The sequence below is a fragment of the Muntiacus reevesi genome, chromosome 2 (genome assembly GCF_963930625.1).
Source record: "Muntiacus reevesi chromosome 2, mMunRee1.1, whole genome shotgun sequence".
Taxonomy (NCBI): domain Eukaryota; kingdom Metazoa; phylum Chordata; class Mammalia; order Artiodactyla; family Cervidae; genus Muntiacus; species Muntiacus reevesi.
Genome location: NC_089250.1, coordinates 123502014 through 123523902, shown reverse-complemented (window position 1 = coordinate 123523902; position 21889 = coordinate 123502014). Strand labels below are relative to the sequence as shown.

At 47.2% G+C, this 21889-nt stretch overlaps 1 protein-coding gene across 3 annotated transcripts in view; it reads left to right on the top strand.

Moving 5' to 3' along the window:
• The first annotated feature begins 14556 nt into the window (after positions 1-14556).
• RASSF4 (Ras association domain family member 4) overlaps positions 14557-21889 on the top strand; it is a 34591-nt gene continuing 27258 nt past the window's right edge. For 2 of the 3 annotated variants that reach the window (XM_065922804.1, XM_065922802.1), the window contains exon 1: positions 14557-14689. The gene's annotated coding sequence lies outside the window, so the exon portion shown is untranslated. The remainder of the gene's footprint in view (positions 14690-21889) is intronic. The other variant, XM_065922803.1, reaches the window with a different exon arrangement.

Here is a 21889-nt window from a genome sequence, read left to right as displayed (position 1 = left end):
CATTTGGAAAAAGGAAATAATGAGAGTACCTACCTCTAAGAACTGACTGATAGTTAAATATAAGGATTTAAATGAAGTAAAGCACCTGGTTGCTGGTAGGGACTTACCAAACATAAGCCTCCAGCCTCTGAATGTTCCTTTTTTTAGAACATGAGTGCCTATGGCCATTCTGGAACCTTTTGCTGGGTCCCTGGTCAGCTTTGCTGAAATGTAGCTCTCTTTCTGCAGGCTTCCTGTTACTGTCTCAAAGTCCCACCTACCCCTTTCAGCTCAGCGAGGAGTCCAAACCTTGCCAAAGACGTATAAGTCCCAGGAACCGACTCTCTTTCTGGAGTTCTACCCCTTCCACACCTTACTGTTCTCTCAAAGGAAATGTATTATTTGGTGTGTCCAAATGGGAGAACGTCTTGCACCATCCACTGCCTGCACAGAATGTCAGTCCTTTTCTGCAAACTGATCAGTCATCCAGCCTGCATCTTTCCCTCAAAGCCCTGGGATCCGCTGGAGATTTGAGCTGCTGCCCTGTCAATGGAAACCCAGCTGTTTGGCCACTTGGAGAGGGGAGGAAAAACTAACATTCTTGGGAGACAAAGAAGTAGTGTCCCCATTGGCTGGATGAGGGCTGCTCCCCCGGGATTTGTCTGGCTGGTTATTTTCTCATTGTCTGAAGAAGAAGAAAGAATTGATTAGTAAAGACTTTTGCATAAGAGGGAAGTGGATTTCTGAGAAGCCAAGTTTCATTTAAGGGGAACATTATGTTGTGAGTTTCATATTATGACAAAAGTGAAAACAGCCTTTATAAAAGGAAGCTTCCAGGAAGCCAGGAGTATGGTCCCACTGGGCTCTGCTGAGAAATGAGGTCATCTGTAAAGTTGTGCCAGCTCCAAGCTTCAGCAATGCCCAGCTGGGCACATTAGCAGGGAATATTTGCCCAGACTTCAAAGCAGGGCCAAGGAAAATCCAATATTGAGTCTAAAGATAGGCTGTGTGGTTTTTTTTTTTTTTAAAGCTAGATCTTCTGGGAAATTCATAGAGTCTATGAAGATAGAGAATGGAGATCTGGGGCAATGGGTGTGTCAGAACAGCAGAAGTGCTCTGACATGTCCTGAGGCAGGTGCAAGAGCCCAACCAATGAAATGTTTACCAACTAATGGGTATTGAAAGCCTCTGAGTCTCAAATCAAATTCCCCTTTAAAGTGAAGATGACAAGTAAAGTAAATAGGCAATGCCTGTGATGATTCATTTGTCCCTAAACAACTGCTTCTGACTGAGGCTGCATGCCGTCCAGAGTGGGGCTGAGGCTGCCACAAGCCCACTATTGCTTCAGTTTCCAGGAGACCCAGTGAGATGTTTACAGGTCCCAGGTCTCTGGTTCCCCTTCTCAAAGTGAAATACATCTTTTTTTTTGGCCAGCAGCACCATTATAAACTTACAGATCAGGTTGCTAGGGACAAGAGGCCATTTAAGCAACAAATATCCAGTAAGCTCCTCCTAGTTGGCTAGGCACCATGCGAAGTGCTGGGCTAAAGGGATGAGTCCGGCTTACTGTCTCATCCAACAGATGGACGTGTGGTTAACATGAGGCAGATATAAGCATTATAATGAAACTGCAGACAATATTCCATGAGAGATGAATTCAGAGGGAGACCTCGGAAGGAAGATACATGTTGAGCTTCAAAAGTACTAGCAGGTTACCAGGTACATCATCGTCTCTTCTGGGACAAGAGAAGCACAGCCAGAAGATATGTTTTCCATACACAACAAAGAAGGTTTTTGTGCAGTAGAAAGAGCTCAAGGCAAAGAGCCCTATCAACAACAAGGCAACAACAATGGGTAGAAATGAGACCTGAGTGTGTGGGGGGCATTCAGTGTTCTGCAAGTCCGTTTTCTCTAATTCTTGAAGTCTGTGAGGCAGGGTCTTTACAATTACACATTACAAATGGGAAATCATAGCACGGAGAATTTAGTAACTTGCACACTGGCTCAGGAGATGATGAAGGACAGGGAAGCCTAGCGTGTTTCAGTTCATAGGGTCTCAAAGAGTTGGGCACAACTGAGTGACTGAACGAAAACACTAGCTCACAGCTAAAAAGTAGTAGAGCCAGTATTCATCGTAGGCTCCAGAGCTGAAATTCTTCAAGCCATCAGGAGAACAAAGGCTTAGATTGGCCGCAGACCTCATCCGCCCAGCACCTTGACCTTGCTCCATCCTCTGGACCTGTCTCCCTGTGTTTTGAATGAGAAGGTGTTATCCAGAAAACCCTAAGGTCCTTTCCATCCAAGTCCTCTGAGACCCATTTTTCTGAGGGGTGGATTGAGAGAAGCAAAGGAACAGGGAGGGATAAGGAAAGTTTAGGGAGTTTGGGTGGGAAGAGGCAGAAGACCAACCCCCCACTGAGGCCTTGACTGTGTTTACATCATTTTCCTCTGTGTTTGCATGCCCGGGAGCAGTTTCTATTCTGAGCGCTAAACCCTCCCACCTCAAGGCACAGCCTGAGCAAGGCCTGACTCCTGCTCCAGGCGCAATCAGTGCTGAGTTGCTCAACCTACTAGAGGCCTGGCACCTTTGAGACTTTCCCTGGTGGCTGATGGGCCTGAGCAGAGCCTGGGAGCTGTGCCAAGCCCTCCCACAAGGCCTGCATCCAAGCTCAGAACAGAATGGCAGCCTCAGCAGGGTCTTCCCTGTTCCATGCAGTAGGCAAGTAAGCAGTAGCTAAGTAAACAGCTCTCTGACACTTACAGAGATGCATCAATCCCTAGGCTATGCTCTGGTTTCCTTCCAGAGGCCTAGGTCTCTTTCTGCTCCTGCTTGCTATGTTCCCAAAGAATGCTCAAACTACCGCACAATTGCACTCATCTCACACACTAGCGAAGTAATGCTCAAAATTCTCTAAGCCGGGCTTCAACAGTACATGCACCACGAATTTCCAGATGTTCAAGCTGGATTTAGAAAAGGCAGAGGAACCAGAGATCAAATTGCCAACATCCACTGGATCATCGAAAAAGCAAGAGAGTTCCAGAAAAACATCTACTTCTGCTTTATTGTCTATGCCAAAGACTTTGTGTGGATCACAACAAACTGCTGAAAATCCTTAAAGAAATGGGAATACCAGACCACCTGACCTGCCTCCTGAGAAATCTGTATGCAGGTCAAGAAGCAACAGTTAGAACTGGACATGGAACAACAGTCTGGTTCCAAACTGGGAAAGGAGTACATCAAGGCTGTACATTGTCACCCTGCTTATTTAACTTATATGCAAAGTACATCCAGAGAAGGCAATGGCAACCCACTCCAGTACTTTTGCCTGGGAAATCTCATGGACAGAGGAGCCTGGGAGGCTACAGTCCATGGGGTCGAGAAGAGTCAGACATAACTGAGCGATTTCACTTTCACTTTTCACTTTCATGCACTGGAGAAGGAAATGGCAGCCCACTCCAGTATTCTTGCCTGGAGAATCCCAGGGATAGGAGCTGGGTGGGCTGCCATCTATGGGGTTGCACAGAGTCGGACACGACTGAAGTGACTTAGCAGCAGCAGCAGCAGCAGAGTACATCATGAGAAGTGCTGGGCTGGAGGAAGCACAAGCTGAAATCAAGATTGCTGGGAGAAATATCAATAACTTCAGATATGCAGATGACACCACCCTTATGGCAGAAAGTGAAGAACTAAAGAGCCTCTTGATGAAAGTGAAAGAGGAGAGTGAAAAACTTGGCTTAAAACTCAACATTCAGGAAACTAAGATCATGGCATCCGGTCCCATCACTTCATGGCAAATATATGGGGAAACAATGGAAACAGTGGCTGACTTTATTTTCTTGGGCTCCAAAATCACTGCAGATTGTGACTGCAGCCATGAAATTAAAAGACACTTGCTCATTGGAAGGAAAGTTATGACCAACCTAGACGGCATATTAAAAAGCAGAGACATTACTTTGCCAACAAAGGTCCATCTACTCAAGGCTATGGTTTTTCCAGTAGTCATGTATGGATGTGAGATTTGGACTATAAAAAAAGCTGAGCACCGAAAAATTGATGCTTTTGAACTAGTATTGGAGAAGACTCTTGAGAGTCCCTTGGACTGCAAGGAGATTCAACCAGTCCATCCTAAAGGAAATCAGTCCTGAATAATCATTGGAAGGACTGATGCTGAAGCTGAAGCTCCAAAACTTTGGCCACCTGATGTGAAGAACTGACTCATTTGAACAGACCCTGATGCTGGGAAAGATTGAGGGCAGGAGGAGAAGGGGACCCCAGAGGATGAGATGGTTGGATGGCATCACCAACTCTATGGACATGAGTTTGAGTAAGCTCCAAGAGTTGGTGATGGACAGGGAGGCCTTGTATGCTGCAGTCCATGGGGTCACAAAGAGTCAGACATAACTGAGTGACTGAACTGTACTTGCTGTGTTCCAATCTCTAGGATTTATAAAAATGGTTAGCATAGCGAGGCCAGCCAGCACCGCCTCTCAAAGGCCTCTTGCTCCCTTGAGCCCTGAGCCCATGGACAAAGACCCCCAGTTGCTGATGGGAGTCTTTCAGGCCTCAGGACCCCATGGACACTCTTGCCATTTCTCAGGTTTGGGCAGGTCTCTATGCTCGCAGCCAGGCCACTTTTCTCTCCCAGGGTCCTTTCCCAATTCCTGAGAGCTTCCTCCCCACCTCCCAGGTGCTCCACAGTGGACACTGCTCTCCTCAACTTTTCTCCAGCTGTTGTCCTCCCTTCTTGCTTCAGACCCAGTTCACTCACCCCGGTGCAGTGACTTTGCCCCCACAATGGGCTCCCCTTGCCTGCCGTGACTCTGCCGTTACCTCAGGCATGGACGGGCTTCTTTCCAAGGGCACTGTTGACCCCTCGCTTGCTGGTAGAGCCTGAATTTTCATAGCTGCTCTACCTTCCTCCCCTCTGCCAGTCATATACTGGGTCACTTGGGTCCAGTCACCTGAGTCCATCCTCCGCAGGGCACCCATATGCCACTCCTGGACAACAAGAAGTGAGAGGTGGTGTGCGTGGCCCAATACCTTCTGGAAAAGGTTTCCTTGCATTAACATGAGCCTCACTCGATCACACCCTTCCTCTCCTTCCACTCAATGTGGTCATGGCTACTGAGAAATATAAGAACCGTTTCCAAATGTAAGGGGGAACTAAAAGTGTGAGGATGAGTGCAGAGATGGAAAGAACCTGGGTCCTTGAAAAGGTCTCTGAGACCCTGACTTAGACAACAGTGGAACCACCCATTCTTGGGACTTTTTACGGTATAAGATAATAAAATCCCCTTTGTTTAGGTTTTTTGTTCCTTACAGATGAAAGCATCCCATGCTAGAGTGTAACTTACCTACACCCTTTGCTAGGTTTTGCATAAAGAAAATGTCCTGTATCAACCCCACCTCTCTCTTTACTCATGAACCAAATTGGGTCCTCATCCTGTTTTGGTAAATAAAGTTTGATCGGAACACAGCCATACCATTCATTTACAGATCGTCTATGACTGCTTCTGCTTGAGAAGTAGCAAGAGAGATGGCACAGGCCACAAATAAGAAAATCTTTACTATCTAGCCAACTCCTAAGTTAGACTCAGTAGGCCAATGGAGAAGCAAAAGTTGCTCAAAAATTGTCCCAGATTATATGGGTACATTAAAATGGGAAATCCCTGGGAAAGGAGGCACTGTCATATTTCAGGGTCTTGAAATTCCAAGCATCAGGCCACACCTGGCCACGGAGCCTGTTCTGAGAGGGGCATGATTCATTTTCTGTATCCACTTGGCTAAGCCATGGTGCCCAGCTGTCTGATGAAACTCAAGTCTAGATGCTCCTGTGAAGGTATTTTTTTTAAGATGTGATTAACATCTACATCAGTAGATGTTTAGTAAAGCATATTTTCCTCTAGAATGTGGCTGAAAGTGAAGTCGCTCAGTCGTCCGACTCTTTGCGATCCCGTGGACTGTAGCCTGCGAGGCTCCTCAGTTCATGGAATTTTCTAGGCAAGAGTACTGGAGTGGGTTGCTATTTCCTTCTCCAGGGGATCTTCCTGACCCAGGAATTGAACCCGGGTCTCCTGCATTGCAGGCAGACGCTTTACCATCTGAGCCACCAAAGAAGCCAGAATGTGGTTGGGTCTCATTCAATCTGAGACTTCCCTGGTAGCTCAGGTGATAAAGAATCTGCCTGCAATGCAGGAGACCAGGGTTCAGTCCCTGGGTCAGGAAGATCACCTGGAGAAGGGAATGGCTACCCACACCAGTATTCTGGCCTAGAGAATCCCATGGACAGAGGCGCCTGAAGGGCTACAGTCCATGGGGTTGTAAAGAGTAGGACACGACTGAGCAACACACACTCACATACACACACACACACACGCTCGCATACACACACACAGAGCCCATCATAAGACCTTAAGGATACCTTAAGCGCAAGGACTGAAGTTTCCTGAGGAAGAAACGATTCTGCTTCAAGATTGAAGCGTGAAAATCCTGACTGAGTTTCCAGACTGCTGGTCTGAAGATTTTAGACTCAAGCCTGCTACATCAACTCGTACCTGAATCTCTAGCCAGTTGGCTTGCACAAAAGATTTTGGACCTGTCAGCCCCCAGGAATTATTTATTGGAATTGTCGGATGAGCCAATTTCAATAAATAAATAAATCTCTATCCACCTATCACAATAGGATATATAATATAATATAATATAATATATAGTTCCTATTTGTATTTCTCTTGAGAACTCTATTACACCAGTCATTCTAATTCTGTCCCAGGTATAAGGTTTACATCTTAATTATTACAATGAGGGAGAGTTTTCAAAGTGAAAAAAAAGAAACAATTTCCAATGGACACACAATTTAAGAAGTTTAGTAATTATACAGTGCTGTCCTTTCTTAAGAGCTTCCCTAGTGGCTCAGATGGTAAAGAATCTGCCTGCAGTGCAGGAGACATGAGTTCGATCTCTGGCTCGGGAAGATCCTCTGGAGAAGGGCATGGCAACCCACTCTAGTATTCTTGCCTGGAAAATCCCATGGACAGAGGAGCCTGGGGGGCTACCGTCCATGGGGTCGCAGAGTCGACACGACTGAGCAGCTAACACACATACACACATCCTTTCTTAAACAGTCAGGTCCTTAGTTTACAAAGCTTGAGAAGGAAGCTTGGGAATGGGCAGCTTCTGTCACACCAGGGGCAAAACAGAGGTGGCTTTGATAGCAGGTTCAGAGGTAAGGTCAATTCAGCTGAAACATCTTTTTAAACCCAGGGTTAACAGGTCAAGTCTGGCCAACTTGCCCCTTCCCCACTGGGGATGTTTTACATTCCTCGGGAAGCTGCGTGCTTAGAAGACAAGGTAGAGGAGGCCACTCTTCCCTCCAGGACACAGTAGCAGCCACATTCTCTATGCTGGGGAGTCTCCCCAAAGTGCCTGAGGAGGATCATTTTGAAATTCACAGCCCAGGAGCTGGACAAACAGCCCTTGTTTTTCAAATGCTTTATTTTTCATCTAGAAGATCTCCACTTCCTTTGGCTGCTTAATATCCTGGCTTGAGGGAAGGTCCTGACACTCCTTAGTTCTCAGCCTTGAGTATCAGTCAGTACTGTATTATTCATAGAGATTCTGGCTTTCAAGCAACACAGACTCTGTGTGGAGGGGAACCTTACTTAAGACATTCTCCTTTGAAGCACATTGTCCCGTAAATCTTCCTGCCCTTAAACTCTCATGTCCAGCCATTGTGTTCAGTAGTCTTGCTTTTTGTTAAATGAATCAAAATATTAAACAACTTAAAGTTATTTTCATTAAAATTATAGTTACAATGAAAATGCAGTTTGTCCCGAAGTTTTGCATTGCCAGTTGTTTTCATCCTATTGTTAAGATCTTATTAACTCCTGATCATTACAATATCCATTCATAATAATCGACTTTCTAGCAGTCCCATGTTATCAGCATTCTCCAGAGGCACAGCCACATAGACAGTGGAAGAACATATGAGATGTGGGTGAGTAGGGAGGTGACACAGGTCTGGGGGAGGCATGGGAAGGCAGGGAGAATCCAAGGACATGGAGAGGTGTACCTTCCCTAACTTTCTGATTTGTACTGTTGGATGAACCAAAAAAAAAAAAAGTCTGTATGTCCAGTGTCAGGAAGATAGGGAGGAGAGTGTGAAGAGAAAGATCTTAACTGATAACTGATCAACCAACCAGACCTGTGTATGCTCTCTGCCTAGAGATGTCCATGCCATCCTTGTCCTCACGTATGTTTTTTGAGTGGTTCTGGGTACATTTACACCCTCTTCTTGGAGCCAAGTGGAGAAAGGGCTTGAGCTAAGCAGTTATTTTTCCCCAAAGGAAATTTCAGCAGCAATCTTTAGCAATTAATATATCACCTTTTAAAGCAAACTCTCATCCTTCTAAGAAACCCAGTGCCTAGCACTTATTAGATCTGCAGTATGGGATGGATGTTTTTCCAAAGCATAACTTAAAGGACAAATAATATGTTGAGTGTGTGCCCATTTAAGGAGAAGGCTGTAATATGGTAAACATCATTGAAATTTATGTCCATTTGTAGAATAAATTCTCATTCTCAGTCTGCCTCTGAAGTGGGTTGCAGAGTTCCATATATTAACCTGAAGTTATTATTTATATGCTAATAAATGGAGCTAATGCAAACTATTTCATATAGGAAAGAAACGTAGATGGTATGCAAATTATTTGAGACATCGTCTGAAAACTGGCAAATCCTGCTGCACATTAAGATCACACAATGGGATGAGCTTGCTACTCAAGGATTCTACCAAACTGAATAGTACAAGAAGTATTCTATAAGTGGACTCTTCCTGCTAATGGGTTCAATAAAACAGAACAAATTAAAGAAAATCTACTCGAAACTAGATCTTAGCAATCTCAATCGAGTACAATCATCCAGTAGTTTCCCAAAGGTATACATTCAAAATCTGCCGAATTTTTGAAAACTTGCTTTAAAAACTCACTTGTACAGAATCTTCTGTCAGAGAAAGTAAAAGGGAAAAATCATACAAAGTCACCCACAAAAGGCCTTAGAAATAACCCAGTAATTTTAATTCAAACTCCACTTTACTGTTTTAAAAGAATGGCCTTGAAAATCATCTTCATTGTTAATATTATGTTAAAATATACGTCTATTTTCTTTCAAGACTCAGAGAAATCTAAACTGAATCTTAACAGTGTGTGATTATACCCAGGCATTTTCACGACTTGCCTCTCAAAACACCAGAGGGAGAAGATAATTTCTCCATCTTCTTGGAATGGTGCCCTGGTGCCAAGAAGCTTCAAGAAAAGCCAACCACCGTGCACTGCCCCAGGGGCAGCCTTATCTGATGCAAGAAATCATATGTGTTTGATCAGACTTGGGCTCCTTTATGTTTCCACACTTACAAGTCAAACATAAGCTTATTCTCTGTGACTCCTTCTTGGCTAAAAATGTTGGATCATGAGTGTTTCCCTTCGGCATTTTATGGATCTTACAAGTCAGTCTGGACTGTCCACAAAATAAAGATTTTTTTCCTGATGATTTTCTGAAGCAGGACTGCTATAAAAAATGAGACTGCCCAAGATAACAGGATAATGCCCTATTTTCCTCTTATTGACTCCCAAAGGTCCCCTTTATTGGGACAATTCCCTGGAGGAAGAAGTCTTCCAGAAAATTCTGTGGCCCCTGCTTCCCTGAGCCCCAATCTTCCAATAGAGGTACATGCTTAGTCGCTCAGTTTTTTTACCCACCGTGTCATCAGGAAAGCCCCCTATAGAGGTAGATATTGTTCTACTCTCATTCCCTGGTGGCACAAATATGACCATCGGGCAATTAGGAGGCAAACTCAGATTCTGTGACTTTACTCACTTTGTCCCCTTGGATGGGGTAATGAGCCTCCTTATATCTGTTTTCTTACCTGAATCTGACAGGCAGGAATAAAAAATCAATCCTACACCAAATATTGATTAAACACCTTCACATTCCAGGCAGAGTTAGTATCTAAGGAAACAGATAAAATCTCCCTCTCTCAAGGATCTCATGATAAAGAAATGATATACACAGCATGCCAGAGAGTAGTATGTCCAGGCCAGGGACTGTCCTTTCAGATAGTGGGCAAGGGAAGACTGCAGAGAAGAGTAGTTTGTGTGTAAAACCTGAAGAAGTGAAGGAACAAGTCCTGCAGAGAGAAGAGCCTTCTCTTTGGGAGAAGAGAAAAGAGCCTTGGGAAAAGAACCTTCCAGGCTGGTGCAACAGCAAGCGCAAAATCCATGAGGTGGGAGTGGGCCAGGTGTGTGGGAAAAAGAACAGAGAAAGGGAGGGGAAGTGGGAGGAGATGAGGTCAGAGAGGCAATGAAAAGAGCAAGATCATCCAGGGAAAGCTAGCAAACTACAGCCCAGGGGTCACATGTGGCCTGCCACCTGTTTTGTTAATAATTTTATTGGAACTTCACCAGTGTCCTTTGATTTGCCTGCTATCTATGGATACTTACAAACCACAACAGCAGAATTAAGTAGTTGTTATGACCAACCTAGACAGCATATTAAAAAAGCAGAGATATTACTTTGCCAACAAAGGTCCATCTAGTCAAAGCTGCGGTTTTTCCAGTGGTCATGTATGGATGTGAGAGCTGGATTATAAAGAAAGTTGAGCACAGAAGAATTGATGCTTTTGAACTGTGGTGTTGGAGAAGACTCTAGAGAGTCCCTTGGACTGCAAGGAGATCCAACCAGTCCATCCTAAAGGGTGTTTTACACCAGTCCTGGGTGTTCACTGGAAGGACTGATGCTGAAACTGAAACTCCAATACTTTGGCCACCTTATGCGAAGAGTCGACTCATTGGAAAAGACCCTGCTGCTGGGAGGGATTGGGGGCAGGAGGAGAAGGGGACAACAGAGGATGAGATGGCTGGATGGCATCACTGACTCGATGGACATGAGTTTGAGTAAACTCCAGGAATTGGTGATGGACAGGGAGGCCTGGCGTGCTGCGATTCATGGGGTCGCAAAGAGTCGGACACGACTGACGACTGAACTGAACTGACTGACAGAGATCACTTAGCCCATAAAGCCTAAAATATTGAATATCCGGCCCTTTACAGAAAAGACTTATCAACCTCTGGCTTTAACAAATAGTAGTTTATTTGGGGGCCTTTCCTGGTGGTTCAGAAAGAAAAGAATCTGCCTGGAGGTCTAGAGAAGGCAGTGAAGGCATTGTGCAGCAACTCTGTAAAGTTACTAAAGGCCCAGACTATTTCCACCTTTGTGCTCCACCAGCTTTAGCATGTGGACATGTCGCATCATAGCCTCAAAATGATTGCCAATGTTCCAGACATAACACATTATCCACATTTGAGACAGAAAGGCAGGGGAAAGGGGAATCTATCTGATCCTTCTGTCAGGAAAGCAAAAGTTGTCTTCACCCTCCAGCACAGTTTTCCCTATCTCTTAGCCCAGAAGTGGGTCACATGACCACTTATAGCTTCAAAGGAAGCTGAGAAAACTATGTAAAAGATTGTCAAGATTGACTTAGACAGTAACTTTCAACCTTTTTTTTAACTGAGGCCCACAGTGAGAAATATATTTTATATAACAGCCTAATACACATAAATGAATCATAAGATAAACAAAATTTTGTAAGACACAACTTTCATTTACTAGGTGTGCTTTGATATTGATATTGATATTGATATTTTTAAAATACTAGTCAAATCACGAACTAACTTAATTTCATGACACGCTGTTGAGCTGTATGTACAGTATGAAAAATACAAATTGTCACGATCCATTACTAAGGAGTGGCACATTGCTGCTCCAAACAAGTTGCTCACTCTTGCTGTCTCCTTCTCTGTTTCTCCCTCTGTCTCCCTCTCAACATTTTTTTCTGAAGTACTGTTGATTCACGATGTTGTGTTACTTTTTGGTTTATAGCAATGTGATTCAGTTATATTCCTTTTTCTTATTCTTTTCCATTATGGCTTATCACAGGATAATGAATATAATTCTCTGTGCTATATAGTAGGACCTTGTTGTTTATCCATTATATAATAGTTTTGTAGCTGCTAATCCCAAACTCCCAATTTATCCCTCCTCTATACCCCCTCCCCCTTGGCAACCACAAGGCTGTTCTCTATGTCTGTGGGTCTGTTTCTGTTTAGTAGATAAGTTCATTTGTGTCACAGTTTAGATTCTACATATAAGTGATATCATAGGACATTTGCCTTTCTCTTTCTGATTTACATCTCTTAGTATGATAATTTCTAGGTCCACCCATGTAACTGCAAATGGCATTACTTCATTCTTTTTTATGACCAATATTCCATTGTATATATTTGCCATATCTTCTTTATCCATCCATCTGTTAATGGATATTTAGACTGTTTCCATGTCTTGGCTATTATAAATGGTGCTGCTATGAACACTGGGGTCCATGTATCTTTTTGAATTTTCTTCAAAAAGAAGAAATTCTTCTTTGAATTGAGTTTTCTCCAAATATATGCCAAGGAGTGGGATTGCTGGATCATATGGCAACTCTATTTTTAGTTTTTTGACAAACCTCCTTACCATTCTCCATAGGTGCTGCATCAATTTTCCTTTCTTTTCCTTTCTTCTCTTTATTTTTTCCAAAGTAGAGAATGGGTACTGGGTTGGCAACTAAGAGTATACACAACACTCACCATAAGTGATCTGGGGGCCAAATATGGTGTCATTGAATACTGAAGGAAAAGGTGATTCTCCTTCTGAAGGTCCTTGAGGATGGACACTTGTGTTCTATGTAAAATGTGGTTAGTAACAACCATTCCCGGGAAGGTTGTGGGAATTGGATTGGATCCCTACTGTAAAGCACCTACAGAGTGCCTGGCACACAGTGGGAGTGAGGGACACATCAAGCTGTTCCTTAAAGCCAATCATCACTCCAGGCCAGTCCTGACCCTGAAGATAGCATCAGCTTGATCAGCACTCGCAAGTGCTGGAAGGCCCCAGGGAAATTGTATCTTACCTGGGTACTCTGTCCATTTATCCTATTGGGCATGAATGAATGCTCAGAGGTTAAGGGTTACATTGGATTTTACTTACTGTTTGAAAAAAAAAAATTTAAAAACAGCTTCTGAAGCACCCAATTATTGTCCTCAGTTTTGGTGATCAGACCTTTGGGCTCTGCAGGAACAGAGGTCCCTGACCACAGGGGTGTCTTGAATTGGCAGAGAATGGGCTACACTTCATGAAGTCATGCAAAGACAGAGCTGAAAAATCCTTGGCCTGGTCATCTTTAGCTCCATCATTTTTACAGATGGGGAAACTGAAGCCAAGAGCCATTGCAACAGGGCAAGGTTATGCAAGAAGTCAATGGTAGAGCCCAATCTCTTTACCCCATTACTGGCAGCCCAAACTGCAAGGATCAGTACAGCCTCCCTCAAATGGGATCCAGAGGCTCATAGACTCAAATCCCAGGCTGATTTTTACCTATGTGGGCACCTGCATGTTTCTAAAAGGTCCATATCACATTCTAAACTGGCCATATGACTCCAAAAATATTAGGAACCACAGACTGAGATGAAAGTAAAATGATTCATGCTGAGGGGAGGGAAGGGGAAGTCCCAAGGTCAGGGTTGGGATGGTGGTATAAAACAGAAATCAGAATTGTTTTCGTCAACCCCTTCTCCACCCCTTCCACCCCCACACCCCAGAATTACGGAACTGATCCGAGTTCCCCAAAAGGCCATGGTCTTCCGTTCACTCTACCCCCACGCAGGTAAATCCTCCTGCCGCTGCTGCTGCTGCTAAGTCGCTTCAGTCGTGAACGACTCTGTGCGACCCCATAGACGGCAGCCCACCAGGCTCCGCCGTCCCTGGGATTCTCCAGGCAAGAACACTGGAGTGGTTTGCCATTTCCTTCTCCAATGCATGAAAGTGAAAAGTGAAAGTGAAGTCGCTCAGTCGTGTTCGACTCTTCGCGACCCCATGGACTGCAGCCCACCAGGCTCCTCTGTCCACGGGATCCTCCAGGCAAGAGTACTGGAGTGGGTAACTGGCAGAGAAGTTATCTCCTCTTCATCATCTGAGGATCTGATTTCTTAAAGGCGGTGAAGTTCTGAGAGGCAACGCCAACGTTGCAGCCAAACTGCAGACAGGTGGCCCTTGAGCAAAAACTAACAATCTTTCGGGTTCTGCTGATTACCTCCTCTCTCATGACAGGCACACTAGTAATTGAGGGGCTTGCACAGCGACCTTTGTTGGAAACCCGCGTGTCTATTCCCGCAGGGGTCCTGACCTTGGCCAGCGTGCTTGATCCTGCCGATCCAGTTGGGGCTGCTTCCTTCCTGAGTCTCCCTCAAGGCGCCCTCGGGGTGGTCCCGGGACAGCCCGCCCAGCTAATGCCCCAAACCTTCCCCGAGGCCCCTCGGCACCTCCCCTACCCTCCCGGGCGTGCCAGGGGCTGGGCGGGTCCGTCAAGGTGACACAACGCCATTGGCCAGAGTAGGACGAGAGGCGGGGAGGGGCGGGAAGAGGCGGGGGGCGGGGCGAAGAGAGAGTAATGAGGCTTTTCCATTGGCTGGAGCGAGGCGAGGGGCGGGGAGGGCGGGGAGGGGCGGGCCTGACCCTCCAAGTCCCGGAGGACCGGGCAGTAGGCGCTGCGGAGGCTTCTCGGGTGACTGCGAGGGCAAGGCGCCGGCAGCGGGTTCTGCACTGCGCGATGAGTGGTCGGTGAGTGATGCACCGGGCGCCCGCGGAGCTCCGATCTCCCTCCACCGCGCGAACCCAGGACCTGGCCCAGCCAGGGGCTCTGGAGTCTAGGCACTTGTGCCCCTTGGCTGCCTCGTGCTAAGTTCCCTCCCTCTGCCAGCCTGGCATTTTCTGGGCCTCGGGCCCACCGCTGAGAGTGGGCACTGCGCCAGGCACCTGCTCCAATGAGAGGACACTTAAGGAGCTAAAATCTGAGCAAAGCAGGTGCGCGCGTGGCCGCCGGCTACATCTTTGCCCACCTTGTCTCTTATCTTGGCCGACATCCTAGCAGATTTGATCTTAGAATTAGGGGAAGAGGCTTGAAGTGCCTCTGGCACAACCCTCAGATTTCATGGATGGAAGACCATGAACACCGAGATAATAGCAGCTGCAGGACCTCACAATCGCTATTTACAGAGGATTTGCCTTGTTGTCAGACCTGTGCTAATAGTTTTAGCACAATATGCTTCTCACACTTCTCACAGCCTTGATACTTTCAGTGTTCCTATCTTCAGATGAGAAAACTGAAGTTTGAAAAGTTACAGTGTTGTCTGGTTTTACCGAGATGAGTCAGGGGTAGGGTCAGGATTTTTAGCCAGGGCTTATTATGCCAGATTTCTTTCATTTCCCCCACTGAGTTCAGCCACCCTGTTTGCCCTGTGCTCCTGACTCTGTCCTGCACTTCCCACTCTGGACAGATGCCTTTGTTTTATTAATCTGCAACAGCCCAGGGGGAGGGCTCTGTGTGATCTAGCACCAGGATCAGTGCCAGGCCGGTGACAGTGTTTTCTTAAAACACTGAAAAAGCTTTAATAACCCCACTTCACAGAGGAATTAAGTAGGGTCATAACAGGTGAGGGCTGGGATTCTGGAATTTGAGCCCAGAAATGGTGAAGGACAGGGAAGTCTGGCATGCTGCAGTCCATGGGATTGCAGAGTGAGACTTGACTTAGTGACTGAACAACAAGTTGGACTCCAAAGCCGTGCACTTGCACTTGCAAGAAGGACCCTCACAGGCTTCTCTGTAGTTTAACTGCTCACAGCACGATCAAGATTTGTTGGCAGAAGCCATGAGTAAACAATAACAACAACTAAAATGCCGATCTGCCTGCCTCCAACTCCCTTGAGTAATTCCTGAGCTGATGCCAGCAGGGTGGGAGGTGCTTAGGAGAGGAGGGAGGAAGGCGGGGGATGGGAGGGAGAGGGGAGGAAGGGGAATGAAGAAAAGAGAAGATGAATGCCTTAGCCCTAGGTCAAAAAATTACTGGCCGGAAGTTGTTATGGGGTGTATTTCACCGCTGTCAGTACATTTTCATTAGTTTTTGTCATTATCCCCTCTGTGCATAGTGCTGGTGGTTCAAAACTTTGCAGGGAAAGTAAGATTGAGACCACAGATTAAAGTGTCAGTGGGAAAGCGAGGGTTGGTGGGGAGGGGCAATGAGGGGAGATGAGTGGGTGGGGGGCTGGGGGTGAGGGGGGTGGAGCTGTATTTCCACCATGAGACTCCATCAGGTGGCCTGGAGAACAGAGTGAAGGTCCAGAGTCCCCCTGGGTCAGGGTCAGCTGGACAATGACCCGTAACAACAGAATATGAACAGAACTCAGGCATGTGTTACAGTTCAGGTTCTGTAAATGCAGAGGCTCAAAGGGGAGGCTCTGACTATGGGAGCTACCAGAAAGCACTCTGGACTGGGCCCTGTTTTGAGAGTGACTTCAGCTAAATACTGTGGCTCATAGACGCTCCTGCTAAGGACCGTCATCCTCTCTGAGTACCATGTTCCCATATCAGAGCCTCGCTGTCCCTCTGGAGCCCTGGACTCCCATTCAGACTTCTACTGGGAACTTCTGTTTATCATGGGTGAAGCCCATATGAAGCCCATCTTACCTGTTCCCTCATTCACCTTCACAGCAGTCAGTGATTCAGATGAGGAATCTGAAGGTCAGAGAAGGAAAGGGATTTGCCTAAGGTCACACGGCTACAGAATCCCAGTTCAGTTCAGTTCAATCATTCAGTCATGTTCGACTCTTTGTGACCCCATGGACTGCAGTACGCCAGGCTTCCTTGTCCGTCACCAACTCCCAGAGCTTATTCAAACCCATGTCCATTGAGTCGGTGATGCCATCCAACCATCTCATCCTCTGTCATCCCCTGCTCCTCCTACCTTCAATTATTCCCAGCATCAGGGTCTGTTCAAATGAGTCAGTTCTTTCTCATCAGGAGGCCAAAGTATTGGAGTTTCAGCTTCAGCATCAGAATCCCAGAGCAGAGCTCTAAATCCAGATCCTTGCAAAGGCTGGTGGTTATCCTGCCACAGAGGACACTGAAGAAAACATTTTCAAATTGTTTTAAAGTAAATCAAAATCAAATAGGAAGTGGCTGCACTTCCCGAAGCTTCGGCAGATTCCTCACTCTTGTTAAAGGGGAACTTGCAGTTGGTTCCCTCCCTTTCTTGGCTTCTGACCTCCTTCCCCAGGATGCACTGCTGAAAGAGATTTGGAGCCCCTTCCCCTTACCTTGGGCTTCCCAGGTGGCTCAGTGATAAAGAATATGCCTGTGGTGTTAGAGACACTGGTTCGATCCCTAGGTTGGGAAAATCCCTGGAGGAGGAAATGGAAACTCTGTCCAGTGTTCTTGCCTGGGGAATCCCATGGACAGAGGACCATGGTGGGCTATAATCTATGAGTTCACAAAAGAGTTGAACACAACTTTAGTGACCCAACAAGAACAACAGCAACAGCCTTGCCTGACCTTGGGGGGTAGAAGTGAAGGTGTCATACAGCCCCATAGCTGCAGAGCTGGGAAGAGACCTAAAGACACTCTTTTCCAACTGCCTGGCTACAATCCTGGCTAAGCTAAGGCCCAAGAGATGCAGCAGCATGCTGAAATCATGTACCAAGCTGATGCCCCAGCAAAGCTCACACCTGCCTTCTCTCTGGGATGCCCCCTTGTCTCCTCTCTCTTGTTGTGACACATTTCCAAAGAAGTTCTTAACATGGGACCTAGGGATCCAGGGGCACATGGGTAAGGGTTTACTGATTCCCTGCAATGGTATGCAAATCTCATGTGTGCGTGTGTGCACACTCACACACACATGGGCATTTTTCTGGAGAGAGTGTGTTAAGCTTCAAGAGACTCCAAAGGGCACCATGACCCATGGTTCTGAGCTGAACCGTGTCTTGCAGGAAGCCGCCGTCAGCAGCTGCATGCGGTACGCAGGCGTGGTGCAGTGTGTAGTGCTGGCTGGGGAGGGAGGGCGCACCAGAGAGCCGGGGGTGGGGGCAGCAACAGAGAGCATCAGTGCTGCCCCACAGCACTTGGCACTTAATAATCGGAGGGCCTGCCCCTCTAACCCCAGGCCAGCGGGATATTGGTCAGTGATCATTCTGAGTAGCTATTTGGTCCAAAAAGCACAGCTGCAAGGATTCCTGTTTCTATGAGTGCGTGCTCAGTTGTGTCTGACCCTTTGTGACGATATGGACTGTAGCCCACCAGGCTCCTCTGTCCATGGGATTCTCCAGGCTAGAATACTAGAGTGGGCTGCCATTTCCTCCTTCCTCCTTCAGGGGATCTTCCCTACCTAGGGATTGAATTCTCATGTCTCCTGCATTGGCAGGCAGGTTCTTTACCACTAACGCCACCTGGGAAGTCCTCCTGTTTCCTTAGATCTCTTCTTCCATAGGCCAGGGGTGGGTCCAGTTTGAGGAGGAAGAGGTGTGTGTAAGGACTTTGGCCAGGGAGTATGTATGTGTGAGAGGGAGCAGGAGGATTGGAAGTGCTTTCTTGCCCCAGGTTGCCATGTTTTGAAAGCAAGGACAGAAACTAGAGATCTGGCTGCAGGAGTCTGGGTGTAGCACCACCTGTAGGTGGGAGCTACCAGAAAGCTTATGAGGAGGGCCAGGCTGCCTAAGTGCAGAGGGTTCGGCTCTTCAGAGGAAGGGCAATGGTGTCACGGAGGCCTGGGTGTTGGGATGGTCTGAGGGAGAGAGCTGGGGGAAGCCCAAGATTTGGAGGATGAGAGGATACAGTAAAGGTGAGCCAGGGTCAGAGGATGGACCAGGAGAAGGCGGTGAGTAGAGGTGCCAGTGGCTCTGCGCTGGCCGCTCCTGCTCTGCTCGACTCCAACTGGACTGCACAATGTCCCCCTGGGCTTCCCGGCCACCAGGCTTGGGGCGGGGAGGGTGTGGTCAAGCCCAGGCTGGGGGTGAGGATGGAGGAGAGAGGAAGAGCCAAGACAGCCGTGTGGAAGGGAATGGGAGCTGCAGCTGCTGTGTTCCTGCCTACCACCCGCATCCCAACAGCTGGCTCTCTTGGCAAAAATCTGTTGCTTGGGCGTGGCCTGTGTCTGGCCAGACCCCCTATCAGGGGCAGCTGGTACCAGCAGGCACTACAGCTTCTTCCTTGGCCAACTTCCTACCATTTTCTGGCTAACAGGTGCTCTCAAGGGCCCTTTTAAAGGTTCATTGTTTTCCCGGCCACCTTCCTGCTGGCTCTGGCTGGTGATCTAAAATTGTAGCCTTGGGCTGCAGAACACAGGACTCGGGCTTCCCAGGAATGCATGGCAGTGTCCCAGCACCTGCTGTCTTCCTGAGAACCTCCTTCCTACTTCTGGTCTGAGCAGCCTGGGCGCAGAGGCTCCCAGCCGTGCCCCTCACGCCCTGTCCTTTTTCTTTGGCTCATCCTGCCTTCCCGCTCCTGTATTCTTGCCTGGAAAACTCCATGGACAGAGGAACCTGGTAGGCTACAGTCCGTGGGGTCACAGAGTCAAACACGACTGAGCACACCCACAAAGAGGAACAGCAGAGTCATAATTTTATAAGATGTAAGAACAGAGGTTACCAAACATTCGGATTTCACAAACATCCTCAGAACATTTTAATTTGGACACTGATAACATTTTCCATTCTGCCAAGTGAGGACAACAATGACCATCTGTTGTTGTCACAAGTTTATGAAAGAGGGGGCATTGTGGGCAGCACATCATCTTGAAATAAAAGGCTTTCAAATGTGGTGGGTTTAGCCTCAGGAAAACACCACTGCATTAGCCTTCTTTTTCTGCTTCAGACCTTGGCCCATAGGAAGTGGGCTGTGATGGCCTGAAGAGCCATCTGCCTTCTCTCGTGATAACCAGCTCCACAACCCCCAAAGAGGAAAGTGGTCCAAACCAGGCAGCTGAAAACCTTCAGTGTCCTTTGTCCCAAATGAAAGGCCAGGGACAATGGGGAGGGCAGGCAGCCGGCCCACTGTCCTCACGGCCCCTCCTCACGGCTGGCAGAGCAACCGCTGAAGTGCAAAGCGAAAACAATTCACTGCCTGTTCACTGGGACAGGTAACCATGGCTGGCTTGCTGCCCTGGGCCCCTTCCTCTGGGGACAGGGAACCCTGGCTGCAGCCTGAGTCCTTGGATTGGGGACGGAGCCTCCTCCAGCCAGGGAAGCAAGAGTGGAGGCCCGTTCTGTGTGCCCTGGGCCCTGGGGGAGGGGAGCCAGCCAGGACAAAGAAAGCTGGACTCCCCAGAGCCACAGAGCTTCGCCTGTCCAGCTGCATCTGTCACTCTGCGCTTTGCAGACTGCGCCAGGGTGGCGGGCCAGCCCATCCTCTCCCCGACTCTATCCTCGACCAGAGCGGCCCGCTTTAATCCGTTTGTGTATTAGGCTTCTCCTAGGGTTTTATTTAAAGATAAGATCATGCTTTTTACAAAAGGTAGAAAAACATTCCATTGGAGATTCATTAAGTCCTGCCCAATGCATGAGGAGAGTGAGCGTTTAAGGGGAGGTTTCAGGAACATGTTCCAAGTAGAGAGACATCTCCATTGACTTTCTTCCTGGGCATATGTCCCTGCTCTCTCTCAAAGCTCTTATTCAAGTTATCTTTGGATGCCTCTTAGGTACCCAAGCAGCACACTTGCGAACTGGACAAGACACTGGGAATGAAAACTCTCTCAACCTCCAGTCGGGTAAATGAGGCACAAACGTGATATCGACATTTGGAGTGGAATTCTGAAAGTGACTCCAGAGCTTAGGTCTGGAATGCAAGGAGATGACAGAGTTGCCAACTTGGGAGTCGGGGGATGAGACATGTAAGAATCAGAGACCATGAGACTGGCTTCAGGCCATATGCATGATGGATGTCAGAGGACCCAGCAGTATATGGTTCTCTCAAAGAAGAGAAGATTGTTTTTCCCTGGGGTAGAGCTTCCTACCCTGTAAGGCTCAGGCCTCGCCTGGCAGTTTGGAAGCAGCTTTGTTGCTTTCCCAGCCTCCCTCACTTCCCTCCTCCCCCTACTTGGGATGGTGTCCTCCATTCTCTTTCCCTGACACAGATGCTGTTTACTCAGTAAGTCACCTTCTCCTTTCACTTCGTTCTATGTCATCTAGGATCCTTCTGCACTTTCCTCCTGATTCCCTCTGAGCTGCCAACCCCAGCTGATGTCACCCAACTCCAGCTGGAAACCCTCAGCTTGTTAATTGTGTCCTTTAAATAAGCAGGTTCTCTAGGGTAAAGTGTATTCCAGAAGCCCAGTGCAGAGAGCATCTCCTTTGTCATGCAGCACAGTAATATCCAGAGATGGAAGACTCCCTGGAGGAGGGCAAGGCAACCCACTCCAGTATTCATGCCTGGAGCATCCCATGGACAGAGGATCCCAGTGGGCTACAGTCCCTGAAGGTCCCAAAGAGTCGGACACGTCTTAGCAATGAGCACACACGTGGACGCCATGGATGGAGGCTCCCCACCACCCACCTCACCTTCAGCCAGAACACCGCCTCCCCCCCCCCCAGTTAATCTAATCTGCATAAATATTCCATTTGAATGAAGAGTTCCACAGCTAAGAAAATTTCTAACTCAATGGAAATCAATATTCTCATTGTACAGATGGAAAAATCAAGACCCAGAGAGGAAAAATCATGCAACTGAAGCTATATGGGTATTTAGCAGCTCCCAGCCCAGAACACTTTAAGAAGCATCTTCTATTAGTAACTAATCACTGTTTATAAGATAATTCTTTTAGAAGAGAATTCCACTTGTAAGTGTCCCTACTAAATAGAGCAAAATGGGTACATTCCTCACATGCTATGGGAGAATGAAAGCATGAAGTGTTATAAACTGTCATGCATCTACAAGTTTTACATATATGTGTACATGCATGTGTGCTAAGTTGCTTCAGTCATGTCTAACTCTTTGCA